We start from the raw sequence: 20,982 nt of genomic DNA on the forward strand, positions 1-20,982 counted from the left end.
GGGTCAGCGATTTGAGAATTTAGTATCTTGGAGCCGACATTTCCGCGGCTGCGATGGCAGAGTGGTTAAGGCGTTGGACTTAAAATCTAATAGAATTTCCCCGCGCACGTTCGAACCCTGCTCGCAGCGGGTTTTCTCATCATGATAATTAATTACTTCAAGTAAATTATTTTCTTCAATTTGCTCCCTCTGGGAGGATTTTGGAATTTTCAATGCCGGTTTTAAGGAAACTAAAGGATTGCCGAGAGAACTGGAGCACTTACTTCAAGAAGGTTTGCTGACCGAATTCCAAGAGTTTTCTGCAGATTGTCTGGAAGCTCCAGATTAGGAGGCCTCGACAGTCTCTGAGGTACCTTCCCATGCACTCGGTGCTGTCCGGTAGCATCAGACTGTGTAACCATGGGAGAGAGAGAATGGAAAGTCACTGGAAGGCTTGTTTCTGTCAGCAGCAATGGTACAAGAGCAGCCATTCTAAAGTGAAAAGCAGAACACATTCCAGGAGACAGGCCAGGAGACAGACAAACGGAGTGGAGATCTGGATGACTGACCAGAAAAAAAACAAGGAGAACACCAACTCATAATTCATCTCTCCCTCTCCCGAAGCAGAAGAATTGAACATTCTGAGTTTGGAGTTGCACCACTGAGGTTGTACAAGTCTCTCTCTGTAAAACTTGTATTATAATGTCAATAAAACGATTTGTTTGAAAAGTTTGAAGCTTCATTTCCGCAGGAATTTACTTGTATAATCGGGCTGCATTGGTTCCGAAGGCCGGCTCTGCTTTCGCAGAGCTTGACTGTCGGGAGGTCTCGCAGGTCTAAATGTATCGACTGGTTTCAAAGCACCAACTCAGATTGGGGCGTATGGGACATGTGGCCCAGGAAGAGTGGTGGTAGCAGAGCACACTTAGCAGTTTAAGTGGCTGAAAGTGAATGTTAGATTAAGGAAATACCGCAGGAAAATTATAATGAAATTGAAGGGGGAAAGTAAAGGAGAGCTATTGATTGTGGAAGGAAGAAAAGTCTGCGTTATGTTTCGGTTTGGAGCCGAAGTTGCTGCGGCCAGAATGCAGATTATTAATCACTATACGAGCACGGCACCACACATCAACAACTGGAGCTCTGCAAAGTATCGCATGGCACTGCTTAGGAAACATGGATTTTTGATGAAGAGTCCAAAATCAGCACCGCCAGAAATACAGAAGCGGTGAAATTCAACGGAGGCCTCGCAGCCACTGGAGCCTTCATCCAGAATGGGAACTGGTGCAGGCACAGTTACATTTAAAAGAATTGTAGCCTTTTCACACGAGAAGAAACTCACCCCTGGAGATTCTATAAAAATAGGCCCCGCTGGGAATCGAACCCAGGATCTCCTGTTTACTAGACAGACGCTTTGACCAGCTAAGCCACGGGACCGAATGCTGGCGCAATTTCTCGCCCCCACTCACTGATGTCTATCAGCTTCCGGTCACTGTCTTCTGGACTCTCAGGCCGTTTCTTATTTCTCCAGCTCTCTTGTCCATTCCGCCATATGTCCCATTGCTCTCTGTATCTCCCGCTTAATTTATCTCAGTGTCAATCTGTGAGGTGATTCTGAATGATTACCCTATGTTTGTGTCTTATCTATATATATAAATCGGTACTTCTGTCTGTCATTCTGTCTGTCATTCTGTCTGTCATCCTGTCATCGCCTGTGCGTCTGTCGGGCTATGCGCTCGAAAGTTACAGGGCGTACCTACGCGCGCGTTACCTCCAAAGAAAGCTTACGCTTCAGAGACGGTTTTAAGCATATTTACTTTTCAGTCGGACGAAAAGTGTTCGCGCCTTATGCAAAAAACGTTCAGCAAAAAACCTTCAAAATTAAACTCATTATCTGCTAGCATTGATTGACTGACATCAAGGTTCCACCAATCCTGTTCGGTCACGATTGACCAATCCTACAGTACGGTCCCCTGATGGTTGGCCAATCGGTGTGTGTGTGGGCGGGACTATTCATTTTCATCTCGGGGATGTGGCAGCCATTCTTTCACTAAGCTTCCAGCTCAAATGACTTCAGCTTCCAGCTATAACGACTTTCAAAGTTAGTATCTCTTTTAAAAATAACATAAGATTTACCAAAAACGTTTTATAAGTACTTTCACTTTCATTTTTCAACCTTTTAAAAGGTAGTCATACAGGGACACAGACAGGGCCCTAAGCCTGGCACTCGATTTAAACCGCCTGCCCCAAAACATCCCCAGCAACGCCGGGCTCCCCAGCTAGTATGAAATAAATGGGGGGATCAGACAACTCTTCCTCTGACACTGGGGAACAAATAAGCCAACAGTTATACCACGATATTGTTTACTGTGATGCAGCAAATACAATATTCCAGCTTAAAAGTTTCAGTTTCTATTCTGTGCAAAAGAAACTGTGACTCCAACGTGTTTCCAATAGCCTGCCTTTTAATCTGACGTCACAATCGCCACCATTGCACCTCAAGGTGATTCATAACTAATAAGCAGAGAAGTCAAGCACTGAAAGGGTATTTGTAGAAAGGGTTGTGAGACTGTGGAATGCACTGGTCCAGCAAGCAGCAGATTTAAAACAAGGTTTAAAAACCGGCAGCCTGTGGGAGGAAGGGGGCAGAGAGGCAAGAGAGACACAGGAAACATCAACTTGGAAACTATTGACCCCGAATCTACTTTAAATCCCCCCACTGTATTTAAACCCATTTAATGTCAGATTCACAAATTGATGCATGTGAGCAATATAGGACATTTATCGCTGTCTCTGGTCTAAAATAACTGCTTTATTATTTGATCCCACCCTCTGCGTTTAGGCTCTACCCTGAATATTTATCTCCGACCTAGAATCAGTTTGTAATCTGGAGACAAGGTTTCTGCAGCCGGCGGGCAGGGAGCAGAGGCTGTGGCTGATCTGTGTCATGTGGGAGCAGAACACAATGTTTCTGCTGTTTATTTTCATTACCCTGCAGAATATTCCATACTGTTCTCAACACCTTACATACCGTTAAATATCGGAAGTTTTCTTTTATTGTAATGATCGCTGCGATTCTTCTGGAGTTGCTGAATTTGCAGCAAATTAAATATCACGAAGCCGTCATCGCCAACAATAAACAGGGTCAGCGATTTGAGAACTTAGTATCTTGGAGCCGACATTTTCGCGGCTGCGATGGCCGAGTGGTTAAGGCGTTGGACTTGAAATCCAATGGGGTTTCCCCGCGCAGGTTCGAGCCTTGCTCGCAGCGGGCTATCTCATTTATGATAATTAACTACTTCAAATAATTTATTTTCTTCAATCTGCTCCCTCTTGGAGGATTTTGGAATTTTCAATGCCGGTTTTAAGGAAACTAAAGGATTGCCGAGACAACTGGATCACTTACTTCAAGAAGGTTTGCTGACCGAATTCCAAAAGTTATCTGCAGATTGTCTGGAAGCTCCAGATAAGGAGGCCTCGACAGTCTCTGAGGTACCTTCCCATACACTCGCTGCTGTCCGGTAGCATCAGTCTGTGTAACCGTGGGAGAGAGAGAATGGAAAGTCACTGGAAGGCTTGTTTCTGTCAGCAGCAATGGTACAAGAGCAGCCATTCTAAAGTGAAAAGCAGAACACATTCCAGGAGACAGTCCAGGAGACAGACAAACGGAGTGGAGATCTGGAAGAGTGATCAGAAAAAAAACAAGGAGGACACCAACTCATAATTCATCTCTCCCTCTCCCGAAGCAGAAGAATTGATCATTCTGAGTTTTGAGTTGCACCACTGAGGTTGTACAAGTCTCTCTCTGTAAAACTTGTATTATTATGTCAATGAAACGATTTGTTTGAAAAGTTTGAAGCTTCATTTCCCAAGGAATTTTCTGAATCGGGCTGCATTGGTTCCGAAGGCCGGCTCTGCTTTCGCAGAGCTTGACTGTCGTGAGGTCTCGCAGGTCTAAATGTATCGACTGGTTTCAAAGCACCAACTCAGATTGGGGCGTATGGGACATGTGGCCCAGGAAGAGTGGTGGTAGCAGAGCACACTTAGCAGTTTAAGTGGCTGAAAGTGAATGTTAGATTAAGGAAATACCGCAGGAAAATTATAATGAAATTGAAGGGGGAAAGTAAAGGAGAGCTATTGATTGTGGAAGGAAGAAAAGTCTGCGTTATGTTTCGGTTTGGAGCCGAAGTTGCTGCGGCCAGAATGCAGATTATTATTCACTATACGAGCACGGCACCACACATCAACAACTGGAGCTCTGCAAAGTATCGCATGGCACTGCTTAGGAAACATGGATTTTTGATGAAGAGTCCAAAATCAGCACCGCCAGAAATACAGAAGCGGTGAAATTCAACGGAGGCCTCGCAGCCACTGGAGCCTTCATCCAGAATGGGAACTGGTGCAGGCACAGTTACATTTAAAAGAATTGTAGCCTTTTCACACGAGAAGAAACTCACCCCTGGAGATTCTATAAAAATAGGCCCCGCTGGGAATCGAACCCAGGATCTCCTGTTTACTAGACAGACGCTTTGACCAGCTAAGCCACGGGACCGAATGCTGGCGCAATTTCTCGCCCCCACTCACTGATGTCTATCAACTTCCGGTCACTGTCTTCTGGACTCTCAGGCCGTTTCTTATTTCTCCAGCTCTCTTGTCCATTCCGCCATATGTCCCATTGCTCTCTGTATCTCCCGCTTAATTTATCTCAGTGTCAATCTGTGAGGTGATTCTGAATGATTACCCTATGTTTGTGTTTTACCTATATCTATAAATCGGTACTTCTGTCTGTCATTCTGTCTGTCATTCTGTCTGTCATTCTGTCATCGCCTGTGCGTCTGTCGGGCTCTGCGCTCGAAAGTTACAGGGCGTACCTACGCGCGCGGTACCTCCAAAGAAAGCTTACGCTTCAGAGACGGTTTTAAGCGTATTTACTTTTCAGTCAGACGAAAAGTGTTCGCGCCTTATGCAAAAAACTTTCAGCAAAAAACCTTCAAAATTAAACTCATTATCTGCTAGCATTGATTGACTGACATCAAGGTTCCACCAATCCTGTTCCGTCACGATTGACCAATCCTACAGTACGGTCACCTGATGGTTGGCCAATCGGTGTGTGTGTGGGCGGGACTATTCGTTTTCATCTCGGGGATGTGGCAGCCATTCTTTCACTAAGCTTCCAGCTCAAATGACTTCAGCTTCCAGCTATAACGACTTTCAAAGTTAGTATCTCTTTTAAAAGTAACAAAAGATTTACCAAAAACGTTTTATAAGTACTTTCACTTTCATTTTCAACCTTTTAAAAGGTAGACATACAGGGACACAGACAGGGCCCTAAGCCTGCCACTCGATTTAAAATGTTGCCCAGCACCAGATTCACAAAGGGACACAGACAGGGCCCCAAAGCCATAAGTAGTTTCACTTTCATTTTGCAAACTTTTAAAAGGTAGACAGACAGGGACACACACAGGGCCCTAAAGCCTGCCACTCGATTTAAAATGTTGCCCAGCAGCAGATTCACAAAGGGACACAGACAGTGCCCCAAAGCCTGGCACTCGATTTAAACCGCCTGCCCCAAAACAGCCCCGGCAACGCCGGGCTCCCCAGCTAGTATGAAATAAATGGGGGGATCAGACAACTCTTCCTCTGACACTGGGGAACAAATAAGCCAACAGTTATACCACGATATTGTTTACTGTGATGCAGCAAATACAATATTCCAGCTTAAAAGTTTCAGTTTCAATTCTGTGCAAAAGAAACTGTGACTCCAACGTGTTTCCAATAGCCTGCCTTTTAATCTGACGTCACAATCGCCACCATTGCACCTCAAGGTGATTCATAACTAATAAGCAGAGAAGTCAAGCACTGAAAGGGTATTTGTAGAAAGGGTTGTGAGACTGTGGAATGCACTGGTCCAGCAAGCAGCAGATTTAAAACAAGGTTTAAAAACCGGCAGCCTGTGGGAGGAAGGGGGCAGAGAGGTAAGAGAGACACAGGAAAGATCAACTTGGAAACTATTGACCCCGAATCTACTTTAAACCCCCCCACTGTATTTAAACCCATTTCATGTCAGATTCACAAATTGATGCATGTGAGCAATATAGGACATTTATCGCTGTCTCTGGTCTAAAATAACTGCTTTATTATTTGATCCCACCCGCTGCGTTTAGGCTCTACCCTGAATATTTATCTCCGACCTAGAATCAGTTTGTAATCTGGAGACAAGGTTTCTGCAGCCGGCGGGCAGGGAGCAGGGGCTGTGGCTGACCTGTGTCACGTGGGAGCAGAACACAATGTTTCTGCTGTTTATTTTCATTACCCTGCAGAATATTCCATACTGTTCTCAACACCTTACATACCGTTAAATATCGGAAGTTTTCTTTTATTGTAATGATCGCTGCGATTCTTCTGGACTTGCTGAATTTGCAGCAAATTAAATATCACGAAACCGTCATCGCCAACAATAAACAGGGTCAGCGATTTGAGAACTTAGTATCTTGGAGCCGACATTGTCCCGGCTGCGATGGTCGAGTGGTTTAGGCGTTGGACTTGAAATCCAATGGGGTTTTCTCGCGTAGGTTCGAGCCCTGCTCGCAGCGGGCTGTCTCATTATGATAATTAACTACTTCAAATAATTTATTTTCTTCAATCTGCTCCCTCTTGGAGGATTTTGGAATTTTCAATGCCGGTTTTAAGGAAACTAAAGGATTGCCGAGACAACTGGATCACTTACTTCAAGAAGGTTTGCTGACCGAATTCCAAAACTTATCTGCAGATTGTCTGGAAGCCCCAGATAAGGAGGCCTCGACAGTCTCTGAGGTACCTTCCCATACACTCGCTGCTGTCCGGTAGCATCAGTCTGTGTAACCGTGGGAGAGAGAGAATGGAAAGTCACTGGAAGGCTTGTTTCTGTCAGCAGCAATGGTACAAGAGCAGCCATTCTAAAGTGAAAAGCAGAACACATTCCAGGAGACAGTCCAGGAGACAGACAAACGGAGTGGAGATCTGGAAGACTGACCAGAAAAAAAACAAGGAGGACACCAACTCATAATTCATCTCTCCCTCTCCCGAAGCAGAAGAATTGAACATTCTGAGTTTTGAGTTGCACCACTGAGGTTGTACAAGTCTCTCTCTGTAAAACTTGTATTATTATGTCAATAAAACGATTTGTTTGAAAAGTTTGAAGCTTCATTTCCCAAGGAATTTTCTGAATCGGGCTGCATTGGTTCCGAAGGCCGGCTCTGCTTTCGCAGAGCTTGACTGTCGGGAGGTCTCGCAGGTCTAAATGGATCGACTGGTTTCAAAGCACCAACTCAGATTGGGGCGTATGGGACATGTGGCCCAGGAAGAGTGGTGGTAGCAGAGCACACTTAGCAGTTTAAGTGGCTGAAAGTGAATGTTAGATTAAGGAAATACCCCAGGAAAATTATAATGAAATTGAAGGGGGAAAGTAAAGGAGAGCTATTGATTGTGGAAGGAAGAAAAGTCTGCGTTATGTTTCGGTTTGGAGCCGAAGTTGCTGCGGCCAGAATGCAGATTATTAATCACTATACGAGCACGGCACCACACATCAACAACTGGAGCTCTGCAAAGTATCGCATGGCACTGCTTAGGAAACATGGATTTTTGATGAAGAGTCCAAAATCAGCACCGCCAGAAATACAGAAGCGGTGAAATTCAACGGAGGCCTCGCAGCCACTGGAGCCTTCATCCAGAATGGGAACTGCTGCAGGCACAGTTACATTTAAAAGAATTGTAGCCTTTTCACACGAGAAGAAACTCACCCCTGGAGATTCTATAAAAATAGGCCCCGCTGGGAATCGAACCCAGGATCTCCTGTTTACTAGACAGACATTTTGACCAGCTAAGCCACGGGACCGAATGCTGGCACAATTTCTCGCCCCCACTCACTGATGTCTATCAGCTTCCGGTCACTGTCTTCTGGACTCTCAGGCCGTTTCTTATTTCTCCAGCTCTCTTGTCCATTCCGCCATATGTCCCATTGCTCTCTGTATCTCCCGCTTAATTTATCTCAGTGTCAATCTGTGAGGTGATTCTGAATGATTACCCTATGTTTGTGTCTTATCTATATATATAAATCGGTACTTCTGTCTGTCATTCTGTCTGTCATTCTGTCTGTCATTCTGTCATCGCCTGTGCGTCTGTCGGGCTATGCGCTCGAAAGTTACAGGGCGTAACTACGCGCGCGTTACCTCCAAAGAAAGCTTACGCTTCAGAGACGGTTTTAAGCGTATTTACTTTTCAGTCGGACGAAAAGTGTTCGCCCCTTATGCAAAAAACCTTCAGCAAAAAACCTTCAAAATTAAACTCATTATCTGCTAGCATTGATTGACTGACATCAAGGTTCCACCAATCCTGTTCCGTCACGATTGACCAATCCTACAGTACGGTCCCCTGATGGTTGGCCAATCGGTGTGTGTGTGGGTGGGACTATTCGTTTTCATCTCGGGGATGTGGCAGCCATTCTTTCACTAAGCTTCCAGCTCAAATGACTTCAGCTTCCAGCTATAACGACTTTCAAAGTTAGTATCTCTTTTAAAAGTAACATAAGATTTACCAAAAACGTTTTATAAGTACTTTCACTTTCATTTTTCAACCTTTTAAAAGGTAGACATACAGGGACACAGACAGGGCCCTAAGCCTGCCACTCGATTTAAAATGTTGCCCAGCACCAGATTCACAAAGGGGCACAGACAGGGCCCCAAAGCCATAAGTAGTTTCACTTTCATTTTGCAAGCTTTTAAAAGGTAGACAGACAGGGACACACACAGGGCCCTAAAGCCTGCCACTCGATTTAAAATGTTGCCCAGCACCAGATTCACAAAGGGACACAGACAGGGCCCCAAAGCCTGGCACTCGATTTAAACCGCCTGCCCCAAAACAGCCCCGGCAACGCCGGGCTCCCCAGCTAGTATGAAATAAATGGGGGGATCAGACAACTCTTCCTCTGACACTGGGGAACAAATAAGCCAACAGTTATACCACGATATTGTTTACTGTGATGCAGCAAATACAATATTCCAGCTTAAAAGTTTCAGTTTCAATTCTGTGCAAAAGAAACTGTGACTCCAACGTGTTTCCAATAGCCTGCCTTTTAATCTGACGTCACAATCGCCACCATTGCACCTCAAGGTGATTCATAACTAATAAGCAGAGAAGTCAAGCACTGAAAGGGTATTTGTAGAAAGGGTTGTGAGACTGTGGAATGCACTGGTCCAGCAAGCAGCAGATTTAAAACAAGGTTTAAAAACCGGCAGCCTGTGGGAGGAAGGGGGCAGAGAGGCAAGAGAGACACAGGAAAGATCAACTTGGAAACTATTGACCCCGAATCTACTTTAAATCCCCCCACTGTATTTAAACACATTTAATGTCAGATTCACAAATTGATGCATGTGAGCAATATAGGACATTTATCGCTGTCTCTGGTCTAAAATAACTGCTTTATTATTTGATCCCACCCGCTGCGTTTAGGCTCTACCCTGAATATTTATCTCCGACCTAGAATCAGTTTGTAATCTGGAGACAAGGTTTCTGCAGCCGGCGGGCAGGGAGCAGAGGCTGTGGCTGATCTGTGTCATGTGGGAGCAGAACACAATGTTTCTGCTGTTTATTTTCATTACCCTGCAGAATATTCCATACTGTTCTCAACATCTTACATACCGTTAAATATCGGAAGTTTTCTTTTGTTGTAATGATCGCTGCGATTCTTCTGGACTTGCTGAATTTGCAGCAAATTAAATATCACGAAACCGTCATCGCCAACAATAAACAGGGACAGCGATTTGAGAACTTAGTATCTTGGAGCCGACATTTTCGCTGCTGCGATGGCCGAGTGGTTCAGGCGTTGGACTTGAAATCCAATGGGATTTCTCCGCGCAGGTTCGAGCCCTGCTCGCAGCGGGCTATCTCATTATGATAATTAACTACTTCAAATAATTTATTTTCTTCAATCTGCTCCCTCTTGGAGGATTTTGGAATTTTCAATGCCGGTTTTAAGGAAACTAAAGGATTGCCGAGACAACTGGATCACTTACTTCAAGAAGGTTTGCTGACCGAATTCCAAAAGTTATCTGCAGATTGTCTGGAAGCTCCAGATAAGGAGGCCTCGACAGTCTCTGAGGTACCTTCCCATACACTCGCTGCTGTCCGGTAGCATCAGTCTGTGTAACCGTGGGAGAGAGAGAATGGAAAGTCACTGGAAGGCTTGTTTCTGTCAGCAGCAATGGTACAAGAGCAGCCATTCTAAAGTGAAAAGCAGAACACATTCCAGGAGACAGTCCAGGAGACAGACAAACGGAGTGGAGATCTGGAAGACTGACCAGAAAAAAAACAACGAGGACACCAACTCATAATTCATCTCTCCCTCTCCCGAAGCAGAAGAATTGAACATTCTGAGTTTTGAGTTGCACCACTGAGGTTGTACAAGTCTCTCTCTGTAAAACTTGTATTATTATGTCAATAAAACGATTTGTTTGAAAAGTTTGAAGCTTCATTTCCCAAGGAATTTTCTGAATCGGGCTGCATTGGTTCCGAAGGCCGGCTCTGCTTTCGCAGAGCTTGACTGTCGGGAGGTCTCGCAGGTCTAAATGTATCGACTGGTTTCAAAGCACCAACTCAGATTGGGGCGTATGGGACATGTGGCCCAGGAAGAGTGGTGGTAGCAGAGCACACTTAGCAGTTTAAGTGGCTGAAAGTGAATGTTAGATTAAGGAAATACCGCAGGAAAATTATAATGAAATTGAAGGGGGAAAGTAAAGGAGAGCTATTGATTGTGGAAGGAAGAAAAGTCTGCGTTATGTTTCGGTTTGGAGCCGAAGTTGCTGCGGCCAGAATGCAGATTATTAATCACTATACGAGCACGGCACCACACATCAACAACTGGAGCTCTGCAAAGTATCGCATGGCACTGCTTAGGAAACATGGATTTTTGATGAAGAGTCCAAAATCAGCACCGCCAGAAATACAGAAGCGGTGAAATTCAACGGAGGCCTCGCAGCCACTGGAGCCTTCATCCAGAATGGGAACTGGTGCAGGCACAGTTACATTTAAAAGAATTGTAGCCTTTTCACACGAGAAGAAACTCACCCCTGGAGATTCTATAAAAATAGGCCCCGCTGGGAATCGAACCCAGGATCTCCTGTTTACTAGACAGACGCTTTGACCAGCTAAGCCACGGGACCGAATGCTGGCACAATTTCTCGCCCCCACTCACTGATGTCTATCAGCTTCCGGTCACTGTCTTCTGGACTCTCAGGCCGTTTCTTATTTCTCCAGCTCTCTTGTCCATTCCGCCATATGTCCCATTGCTCTCTGTATCTCCCGCTTAATTTATCTCAGTGTCAATCTGTGAGGTGATTCTGAATGATTACCCTATGTTTGTGTCTTATCTATATATATAAATCGGTACTTCTGTCTGTCATTCTGTCTGTCATTCTGTCATCGCCTGTGCGTCTGTCGGGCTATGCGCTCGAAAGTTACAGGGCGTAACTACGCGCGCGTTACCTCCAAAGAAAGCTTACGCTTCAGAGACGGTTTTAAGCGTATTTACTTTTCAGTCGGACGAAAAGTGTTCGCCCCTTATGCAAAAAACCTTCAGCAAAAAACCTTCAAAATTAAACTCATTATCTGCTAGCATTGATTGACTGACAGCAAGGTTCCACCAATCCTGTTCCGTCACGATTGACCAATCCTACAGTACGGTCCCCTGATGGTTGGCCAATCGGTGTGTGTGTGGGTGGGACTATTCGTTTTCATCTCGGGGATGTGGCAGCCATTCTTTCACTAAGCTTCCAGCTCAAATGACTTCAGCTTCCAGCTATAACGACTTTCAAAGTTAGTATCTCTTTTAAAAGTAACATAAGATTTACCAAAAACGTTTTATAAGTACTTTCACTTTCATTTTTCAACCTTTTAAAAGGTAGACATACAGGGACACAGACAGGGCCCTAAGCCTGCCACTCGATTTAAAATGTTGCCCAGCACCAGATTCACAAAGGGACACAGACAGGGCCCCAAAGCCATAAGTAGTTTCACTTTCATTTTGCAAGCTTTTAAAAGGTAGACAGACAGGGACACACACAGGGCCCTAAAGCCTGCCACTCGATTTATAATGTTGCCCAGCACCAGATTCACAAAGGGACACAGACAGGGCCCCAAAGCCTGGCACTCGATTTAAACCGCCTGCCCCAAAACAGCCCCGGCAACGCCGGGCTCCCCAGCTAGTATGAAATAAATGGGGGGATCAGACAACTCTTCCTCTGACACTGGGGAACAAATAAGCCAACAGTTATACCACGATATTGTTTACTGTGATGCAGCAAATACAATATTCCAGCTTAAAAGTTTCAGTTTCAATTCTGTGCAAAAGAAACTGTGACTCCAACGTGTTTCCAATAGCCTGCCTTTTAATCTGACGTCACAATCGCCACCATCGCACCTCAAGGTGATTCATAACTAATAAGCAGAGAAGTCAAGCACTGAAAGGGTATTTGTAGAAAGGGTTGTGAGACTGTGGAATGCACTGGTCCAGCAAGCAGCAGATTTAAAACAAGGTTTAAAAACCGGCAGCCTGTGGGAGGAAGGGGGCAGAGAGGCAAGAGAGACACAGGAAAGATCAACTTGGAAACTATTGACCCCGAATCTACTTTAAATCCCCCCACTGTATTTAAACACATTTAATGTCAGATTCACAAATTGATGCATGTGAGCAATATAGGACATTTATCGCTGTCTCTGGTCTAAAATAACTGCTTTATTATTTGATCCCACCCGCTGCGTTTAGGCTCTACCCTGAATATTTATCTCCGACCTAGAATCAGTTTGTAATCTGGAGACAAGGTTTCTGCAGCCGGCGGGCAGGGAGCAGAGGCTGTGGCTGATCTGTGTCATGTGGGAGCAGAACACAATGTTTCTGCTGTTTATTTTCATTACCCTGCAGAATATTCCATACTGTTCTCAACATCTTACATACCGTTAAATATCGGAAGTTTTCTTTTGTTGTAATGATCGCTGCGATTCTTCTGGACTTGCTGAATTTGCAGCAAATTAAATATCACGAAACCGTCATCGCCAACAATAAACAGGGACAGCGATTTGAGAACTTAGTATCTTGGAGCCGACATTTTCGCTGCTGCGATGGCCGAGTGGTTCAGGCGTTGGACTTGAAATCCAATGGGATTTTCCCGCGCAGGTTCGAGCCCTGCTCGCAGCGGGCTATCTCATTATGATAATTAACTACTTCAAATAATTTATTTTCTTCAATCTGCTCCCTCTTGGAGGATTTTGGAATTTTCAATGCCGGTTTTAAGGAAACTAAAGGATTGCCGAGACAACTGGATCACTTATTTCAAGAAGGTTTGCTGACCGAATTCCAAAAGTTATCTGCAGATTGTCTGGAAGCTCCAGATAAGGAGGCCTCGACAGTCTCTGAGGTACCTTCCCATACACTCGCTGCTGTCCGGTAGCATCAGTCTGTGTAACCGTGGGAGAGAGAGAATGGAAAGTCACTGGAAGGCTTGTTTCTGTCAGCAGCAATGGTACAAGAGCAGCCATTCTAAAGTGAAAAGCAGAACACATTCCAGGAGACAGTCCAGGAGACAGACAAACGGAGTGGAGATCTGGAAGACTGACCAGAAAAAAAACAAGGAGGACACCAACTCATAATTCATCTCTCCCTCTCCCGAAGCAGAAGAATTGAACATTCTGAGTTTTGAGTTGCACCACTGAGGTTGTACAAGTCTCTCTCTGTAAAACTTGTATTATTATGTCAATAAAACGATTTGTTTGAAAAGTTTGAAGCTTCATTTCCCAAGGAATTTTCTGAATCGGGCTGCATTGGTTCCGAAGGCCGGCTCTGCTTTCGCAGAGCTTGACTGTCGGGAGGTCTCGCAGGTCTAAATGTATCGACTGGTTTCAAAGCACCAACTCAGATTGGGGCGTATGGGACATGTGGCCCAGGAAGAGTGGTGGTAGCAGAGCACACTTAGCAGTTTAAGTGGCTGAAAGTGAATGTTAGATTAAGGAAATACCGCAGGAAAATTATAATGAAATTGAAGGGGGAAAGTAAAGGAGAGCTATTGATTGTGGAAGGAAGAAAAGTCTGCGTTATGTTTCGGTTTGGAGCCGAAGTTGCTGCGGCCAGAATGCAGATTATTAATCACTATACGAGCACGGCACCACACATCAACAACTGGAGCTCTGCAAAGTATCGCATGGCACTGCTTAGGAAACATGGATTTTTGATGAAGAGTCCAAAATCAGCACCGCCAGAAATACAGAAGCGGTGAAATTCAACGGAGGCCTCGCAGCCACTGGAGCCTTCATCCAGAATGGGAACTGGTGCAGGCACAGTTACATTTAAAATAATTGTAGCCTTTTCACACGAGAAGAAACTCACCCCTGGAGATTCTATAAAAATAGGCCCCGCTGGGAATCGAACCCAGGATCTCCTGTTTACTAGACAGACGCTTTGACCCGCTAAGCCACGGGACCGAATGCTGGCACAATTTCTCGCCCCCACTCACTGATGTCTATCAGCTTCCGGTCACTGTCTTCTGGACTCTCAGGCCGTTTCTTATTTCTCCAGCTCTCTTGTCCATTCCGCCATATGTCCCATTGCTCTCTGTATCTCCCGCTTAATTTATCTCAGTGTCAATCTGTGAGGTGATTCTGAATGATTACCCTATGTTTGTGTCTTATCTATATATATAAATCGGTACTTCTGTCTGTCATTCTGTCTGTCATTCTGTCTGTCATTCTGTCATCGCCTGTGCGTCTGTCGGGCTATGCGCTCGAAAGTTACAGGGCGTACCTACGTGCGCGTTACCTCCAAAGAAAGCTTACGCTTCAGAGACGGTTTTAAGCGTATTTACTTTTCAGTCGGACGAAAAGTGTTCGCCCCTTATGCAAAAAACCTTCAGCAAAAAACCTTCAAAATTAAACTCATTATCTGCCAGCATTGATTGACTGACATCAAGGTTCCACCAATCCTGTTCCGTCACGATTGACCATTCCGACAGTCCGGTCCCCTGGTGGTTGGCCAATCGGTGTGTGTGTGGGCGGGACTTTTCGTTTTCATCTCGGGGATGTGGCAGCCATTCTTTCACTAAGCTTCCAGCTCAAATGACTTCAGCTTCCAGCTATAACGACTTTCAAAGTTAGTATCTCTTTTAAAAGTAACATAAGATTTACCAAAAACGTTTTATAAGTACTTTCACTTTCATTTTCCTACCTTTTAAAAGGTAGACATACAGGGACACAGACAGGGCCCTAAGCCTGCCACTCGATTTAAAATGTTGCCCAACACCAGATTCACAAAGGGACACAGACAGGGCCCCAAAGCCATAAGTAGTTTCACTTTCATTTTGCAAGCTTTTAAAAGGTAGACAGACAGGGACACACACAGGGCCCTAAAGCCTGCCACTCGATTTAAAATGTTGCCCAGCACCAGATTCACAAAGGGACACAGACAGGGCCCCAAAGCCTGGCACTCGATTTAAACCGCCTGCCCCAAAACAGCCCCGGCAACGCCGGGCTCCCCAGCTAGTATGAAATAAATGGGGGGATCAGACAACTCTTCCTCTGACACTGGGGAACAAATAAGCCAACAGTTATACCACGATATTGTTTACTGTGATGCAGCAAATACAATATTCCAGCTTAAAAGTTTCAGTTTCAATTCTGTGCAAAAGAAACTGTGACTCCAACGTGTTTCCAATAGCCTGCCTTTTAATCTGACGTCACAATCGCCACCATTGCACCTCAAGGTGATTCATAACTAATAAGCAGAGAAGTCAAGCACTGAAAGGGTATTTGTAGAAAGGGTTGTGAGACTGTGGGATGCACTGGTCCAGCAAGCAGCAGATTTAAAACAAGGTTTAAAAACCGGCAGCCTGTGGGAGGAAGGGGGCAGAGAGGCAAGAGAGACACAGGAAAGATCAACTTGGAAACTATTGACCCCGAATCTACTTTAAATCCCCCCACTGTATTTAAACACATTTAATGTCAGATTCACAAATTGATGCATGTGAGCAATATAGGACATTTATCGCTGTCTCTGGTCTAAAATAACTGCTTTATTATTTGATCCCACCCGCTGCGTTTAGGCTCTACCCTGAATATTTATCTCCGACCTAGAATCAGTTTGTAATCTGGAGACAAGGTTTCTGCAGCCGGCGGGCAAGGAGCAGAGGCTGTGGCTGATCTGTGTCATGTGGGAGCAGAACACAATGTTTCTGCTGTTTATTTTCATTACCCTGCAGAATATTCCATACTGTTCTCAACATCTTACATACCGTTAAATATCGGAAGTTTTCTTTTATTGTAATGATCGCTGCGATTCTTCTGGACTTGCTGATTTTGCAGCAAATTAAATATCACGAAACCGTCATCGCCAACAATAAACAGGGTCAGCGATTTGAGAACTTAGTATCTTGGAGCCGAATTTTTCGCGGCTGCGATGGCCGAGTGGTTAAGGCGTTGGACTTTAAATCCAATGGGGTTTCCCCGCGCAGGTTCGAGCCCTGCTCGCAGCGGGCTATCTCATTATGATAATTAACTACTTCAAATAATTTATTTTCTTCAATCTGCTCCCTCTTGGAGGATTTTGGAATTTTCAATGCCGGTTTTAAGGAAACTAAAGGATTGCCGAGACAACTGGATCACTTAATTCAAGAAGGTTTGCTGACCGAATTCCAAAAGTTATCTGCAGATTGTCTGGAAGCTCCAGATAAGGAGGCCTCGACAGTCTCTGAGGTACCTTCCCATACACTCGCTGCTGTCCGGTAGCATCAGTCTGTGTAACCGTGGGAGAGAGAGAATGGAAAGTCACTGGAAGGCTTGTTTCTGTCAGCAGCAATGGTACAAGAGCAGCCATTCTAAAGTGAAAAGCAGAACACATTCCAGGAGACAGTCCAGGAGACAGACAAACGGAGTGGAGATCTGGAAGACTGACCAGAAAAAAAACAAGGAGGACAACAACTCATAATTCATCTCTCCCTCTCCCGAAGCAGAAGAATTGAACATTCTGAGTTTTGAGTTGCACCACTGAGGTTGTACAAGTCTCTCTCTGTAAAACTTGTATTATTATGTCAATAAAACGATTTGTTTGAAAAGTTTGAAGCTTCATTTCCCAAGGAATTTTCTGAATCGGGCTGCAATGGTTCCGAAGGCCGGCTCTGCTTTCGCAGAGCTTGACTGTCGGGAGGTCTCGCAGGTCTAAATGTATCGACTGGTTTCAAAGCACCAACTCAGATTGGGGCGTATGGGACATGTGGCCCAGGAAGAGTGGTGGTAGCAGAGCACACTTAGCAGTTTAAGTGGCTGAAAGTGAATGTTAGATTAAGGAAATACCGCAGGAAAATTATAATGAAATTGAAGGGGGAAAGTAAAGGAGAGCTATTGATTGTGGAAGGAAGAAAAGTCTGCGTTATGTTTCGGTTTGGAGCCGAAGTTGCTGCGGCCAGAATGCAGATTATTAATCACTATACGAGCACGGCACCACACATCAACAACTGGAGCTCTGCAAAGTATCGCATGGCACTGCTTAGGAAACATGGATTTTTGATGAAGAGTCCAAAATCAGCACCGCCAGAAATACAGAAGCGGTGAAATTCAACGGAGGCCTCGCAGCCACTGGAGCCTTCATCCAGAATGGGAACTGGTGCAGGCACAGTTACATTTAAAAGAATTGTAGCCTTTTCACACGAGAAGAAACTCACCCCTGGAGATTCTATAAAAATAGGCCCCGCTGGGAATCGAACCCAGGATCTCCTGTTTACTAGACAGACGCTTTGACCAGCTAAGCCACGGGACCGAATGCTGGCACAATTTCTCGCCCCCACTCACTGATGTCTATCAGCTTCCGGTCACTGTCTTCTGGACTCTCAGGCCGTTTCTTATTTCTCCAGCTCTCTTGTCCATTCCGCCATATGTCCCATTGCTCTCTGTATCTCCTGCTTAATTTATCTCAGTGTCAATCTGTGAGGTGATTCTGAATGATTACCCTATGTTTGTGTCTTACCTATATATATAAATCGGTACTTCTGTCTGTCATTCTGTCTGTCATTCTGTCTGTCATTCTGTCATCGCCTGTGCGTCTGTCGGGCTATGCGCTCGAAAGTTACAGGGCGTACCTACGCGCGCGTTACCTCCAAAGAAAGCTTACGCTTCAGAGACGGTTTTAAGCGTATTTACTTTTCAGTCGGACGAAAAGTGTTCGCGCCTTATGCAAAAAACCTTCAGCAAAAAACCTTCAAAATTAAACTCATTATCTGCTAGCATTGATTGACTGACATCAAGGTTCCACCAATCCTGTTCCGTCACGATTGACCAATCCTACAGTACGGTCCCCTGATGGTTGGCCAATCGGTGTGTGTGTGGGCGGGACTATTCGTTTTCATCTCGGGGATGTGGCAGCCATTCTTTCACTAAGCTTCCAGCTCAAATGACTTCAGCTTCCAGCTATAACGACTTTCAAAGTTAGTATCTCTTTTAAAAGTAACATAAGATTTACCAAAAACGTTTTATAAGTACTTTCACTTTCATTTTCCAACCTTTTAAAAGGTAGACATACAGGGACACAGACAGGGCCCTAAGCCTGCCACTCGATTTAAAATGTTGCCCGGCACCAGATTCACAAAGGGACACAGACAGGGCCCCAAAGCCATAAGTAGTTTCACTTTCATTTTGTAAGCTTTTAAAAGGTAGACAGACAGGGACACACACAGGGCCCTAAAGCCTGCCACTCGATTTAAAATGTTGCCCAGCACCAGATTCACAAAGGGACACAGACAGGGCCCCAAAGCCTGGCACTCGATTTAAACCGCCTGCCCGAAAACAGCCCCGGCAACGCCGGGCTCCCCAGCTAGTATGAAATAAATGGGGGATCAGACAACTCTTCCTCTGACACTGGGGAACAAATAAGCCAACAGTTATACCACGATATTGTTTACTGTGATGCAGCAAATACAATATTCCAGCTTAAAAGTTTCAGTTTCAATTCTGTGCAAAAGAAACTGTGACTCCAACGTGTTTCCAATAGCCTGCCTTTTAATCTGACGTCACAATCGCCACCATTGCACCTCAAGGTGATTCATAACTAATAAGCAGAGAAGTCAAGCACTGAAAGGGTATTTGTAGAAAGGGTTGTGAGACTGTGGGATGCACTGGTCCAGCAAGCAGCAGATTTAAAACAAGGTTTAAAAACCGGCAGCCTGTGGGAGGAAGGGGGCAGAGAGGCAAGAGAGACACAGGAAAGATCAACTTGGAAACTATTGACCCCGAATCTACTTTAAATCCCCCCACTGTATTTAAACACATTTAATGTCAGATTCACAAATTGATGCATGTGAGCAATATAGGACATTTATCGCTGTCTCTGGTCTAAAATAACTGCTTTATTATTTGATCCCACCCGCTGCGTTTAGGCTCTACCCTGAATATTTATCTCCGACCTAGAATCAGTTTGTAATCTGGAGACAAGGTTTCTGCAGCCGGCGGGCAAGGAGCAGAGGCTGTGGCTGATCTGTGTCATGTGGGAGCAGAACACAATGTTTCTGCTGTTTATTTTCATTACCCTGCAGAATATTCCATACTGTTCTCAACATCTTACATACCGTTAAATATCGGAAGTTTTCTTTTATTGTAATGATCGCTGCGATTCTTCTGGACTTGCTGATTTTGCAGCAAATTAAATATCACGAAACCGTCATCGCCAACAATAAACAGGGTCAGCGATTTGAGAACTTAGTATCTTGGAGCCGACTTTTTCGCGGCTGCGATGGCCGAGTGGTTAAGGCGTTGGACTTGAAATCCTTCAAATAATTTATTTTCTTCAATCTGCTCCCTCTTGGAGGATTTTGGAATTTTCAATGCCGGTTTTAAGGAAACTAAAGGATTGCCGAGACAACTGGATCACTTAATTCAAGAAGGTTTGCTGACCGAATTCCAAAAGTTATCTGCAGATTGTCTGGAAGCTCCAGATAAGGAGGCCTCGACAGTCTCTGAGGTACCTTCCCATACACTCGCTGCTGTCCGGTAGCATCAGTCTGTGTAACCGTGGGAGAGAGAGAATGGAAAGTCACTGGAAGGCTTGTTTCTGTCAGCAGCAATGGTACAAGAGCAGCCATTCTAAAGTGAAAAGCAGAACACATTCCAGGAGACAGTCCAGGAGACAGACAAACGGAGTGGAGATCTGGAAGACTGACCAGAAAAAAAACAAGGAGGACAACAACTCATAATTCATCTCTCCCTCTCCCGAAGCAGAAGAATTGAACATTCTGAGTTTTGAGTTGCACCACTGAGGTTGTACAAGTCTCTCTCTGTAAAACTTGTATTATTATGTCAATAAAACGATTTGTTTGAAAAGTTTGAAGCTTCATTTCCCAAGGAATTTTCTGAATCGGGCTGCAATGGTTCCGAAGGCCGGCTCTGCTTTCGCAGAGCATGACTGTCGGGAGGTCTCGCAGGTCTAAATGTATCGACTGGTTTCAAAGCACCAACTCAGATTGGGGCGTATGGGACATGTGGCCCAGGAAGAGTGGTGGTAGCAGAGCACACTTAGCAGTTTAAGTGGCTGAAAGTGAATGTTAGATTAAGGAAATACCGCAGGAAAATTATAATGAAATTGAAGGGGGAAAGTAAAGGAGAGCTATTGATTGTGGAAGGAAGAAAAGTCTGCGTTATGTTTCGGTTTGGAGCCGAAGTTGCTGCGGCCAGAATGCAGATTATTAATCACTATACGAGCACGGCACCACACATCAACAACTGGAGCTCTGCAAAGTATCGCATGGCACTGCTTAGGAAACATGGATTTTTGATGAAGAGTCCAAAATCAGCACCGCCAGAAATACAGAAGCGGTGAAATTCAACGGAGGCCTCGCAGCCACTGGAGCCTTCATCCAGAATGGGAACTGGTGCAGGCACAGTTACATTTAAAAGAATTGTAGCCTTTTCACACGAGAAGAAACTCACCCCTGGAGATTCTATAAAAAT

The 20,982-nt window shown here is 44.8% G+C and overlaps 10 non-coding genes across 10 annotated transcripts; 4 read left to right on the forward strand and 6 right to left on the reverse strand.

Annotated features, from left to right (window-relative positions):
• Positions 1-1,339: 1,339 nt before the first annotated feature.
• trnat-agu (transfer RNA threonine (anticodon AGU)) lies at positions 1,340-1,413 on the reverse strand. The gene has a single exon. It is a non-coding gene; the product is annotated as a tRNA-Thr (tRNA).
• Positions 1,414-3,165: 1,752 nt separating this feature from the next.
• On the forward strand, positions 3,166-3,247 carry trnas-uga (transfer RNA serine (anticodon UGA)). Its single transcript has one exon. It is a non-coding gene; the product is annotated as a tRNA-Ser (tRNA).
• A 1,207-nt stretch (positions 3,248-4,454) lies between these two features.
• On the reverse strand, positions 4,455-4,528 carry trnat-agu (transfer RNA threonine (anticodon AGU)). Its single transcript has one exon. It is a non-coding gene; the product is annotated as a tRNA-Thr (tRNA).
• A 1,959-nt stretch (positions 4,529-6,487) lies between these two features.
• trnas-uga (transfer RNA serine (anticodon UGA)) lies at positions 6,488-6,569 on the forward strand. The gene has a single exon. It is a non-coding gene; the product is annotated as a tRNA-Ser (tRNA).
• A 1,206-nt stretch (positions 6,570-7,775) lies between these two features.
• trnat-agu (transfer RNA threonine (anticodon AGU)) lies at positions 7,776-7,849 on the reverse strand. Its single transcript has one exon. It is a non-coding gene; the product is annotated as a tRNA-Thr (tRNA).
• Positions 7,850-9,809: 1,960 nt separating this feature from the next.
• On the forward strand, positions 9,810-9,891 carry trnas-uga (transfer RNA serine (anticodon UGA)). Its single transcript has one exon. It is a non-coding gene; the product is annotated as a tRNA-Ser (tRNA).
• Positions 9,892-11,097: 1,206 nt separating this feature from the next.
• Positions 11,098-11,171, reverse strand: trnat-agu (transfer RNA threonine (anticodon AGU)). Its single transcript has one exon. It is a non-coding gene; the product is annotated as a tRNA-Thr (tRNA).
• Positions 11,172-13,119: 1,948 nt separating this feature from the next.
• trnas-uga (transfer RNA serine (anticodon UGA)) lies at positions 13,120-13,201 on the forward strand. The gene has a single exon. It is a non-coding gene; the product is annotated as a tRNA-Ser (tRNA).
• Positions 13,202-14,407: 1,206 nt separating this feature from the next.
• trnat-agu (transfer RNA threonine (anticodon AGU)) lies at positions 14,408-14,481 on the reverse strand. Its single transcript has one exon. It is a non-coding gene; the product is annotated as a tRNA-Thr (tRNA).
• Positions 14,482-17,729: 3,248 nt separating this feature from the next.
• trnat-agu (transfer RNA threonine (anticodon AGU)) lies at positions 17,730-17,803 on the reverse strand. Its single transcript has one exon. It is a non-coding gene; the product is annotated as a tRNA-Thr (tRNA).
• Between the last annotated feature and the right edge of the window lie 3,179 nt (positions 17,804-20,982).

Source organism: Somniosus microcephalus, unplaced genomic scaffold, assembly GCF_052327205.1.
Source record: "Somniosus microcephalus isolate GS21.2 unplaced genomic scaffold, FLI_Smic_1.0 unresolved_chr1, whole genome shotgun sequence".
Taxonomy (NCBI): Eukaryota; Metazoa; Chordata; class Chondrichthyes; order Squaliformes; family Somniosidae; genus Somniosus; species Somniosus microcephalus.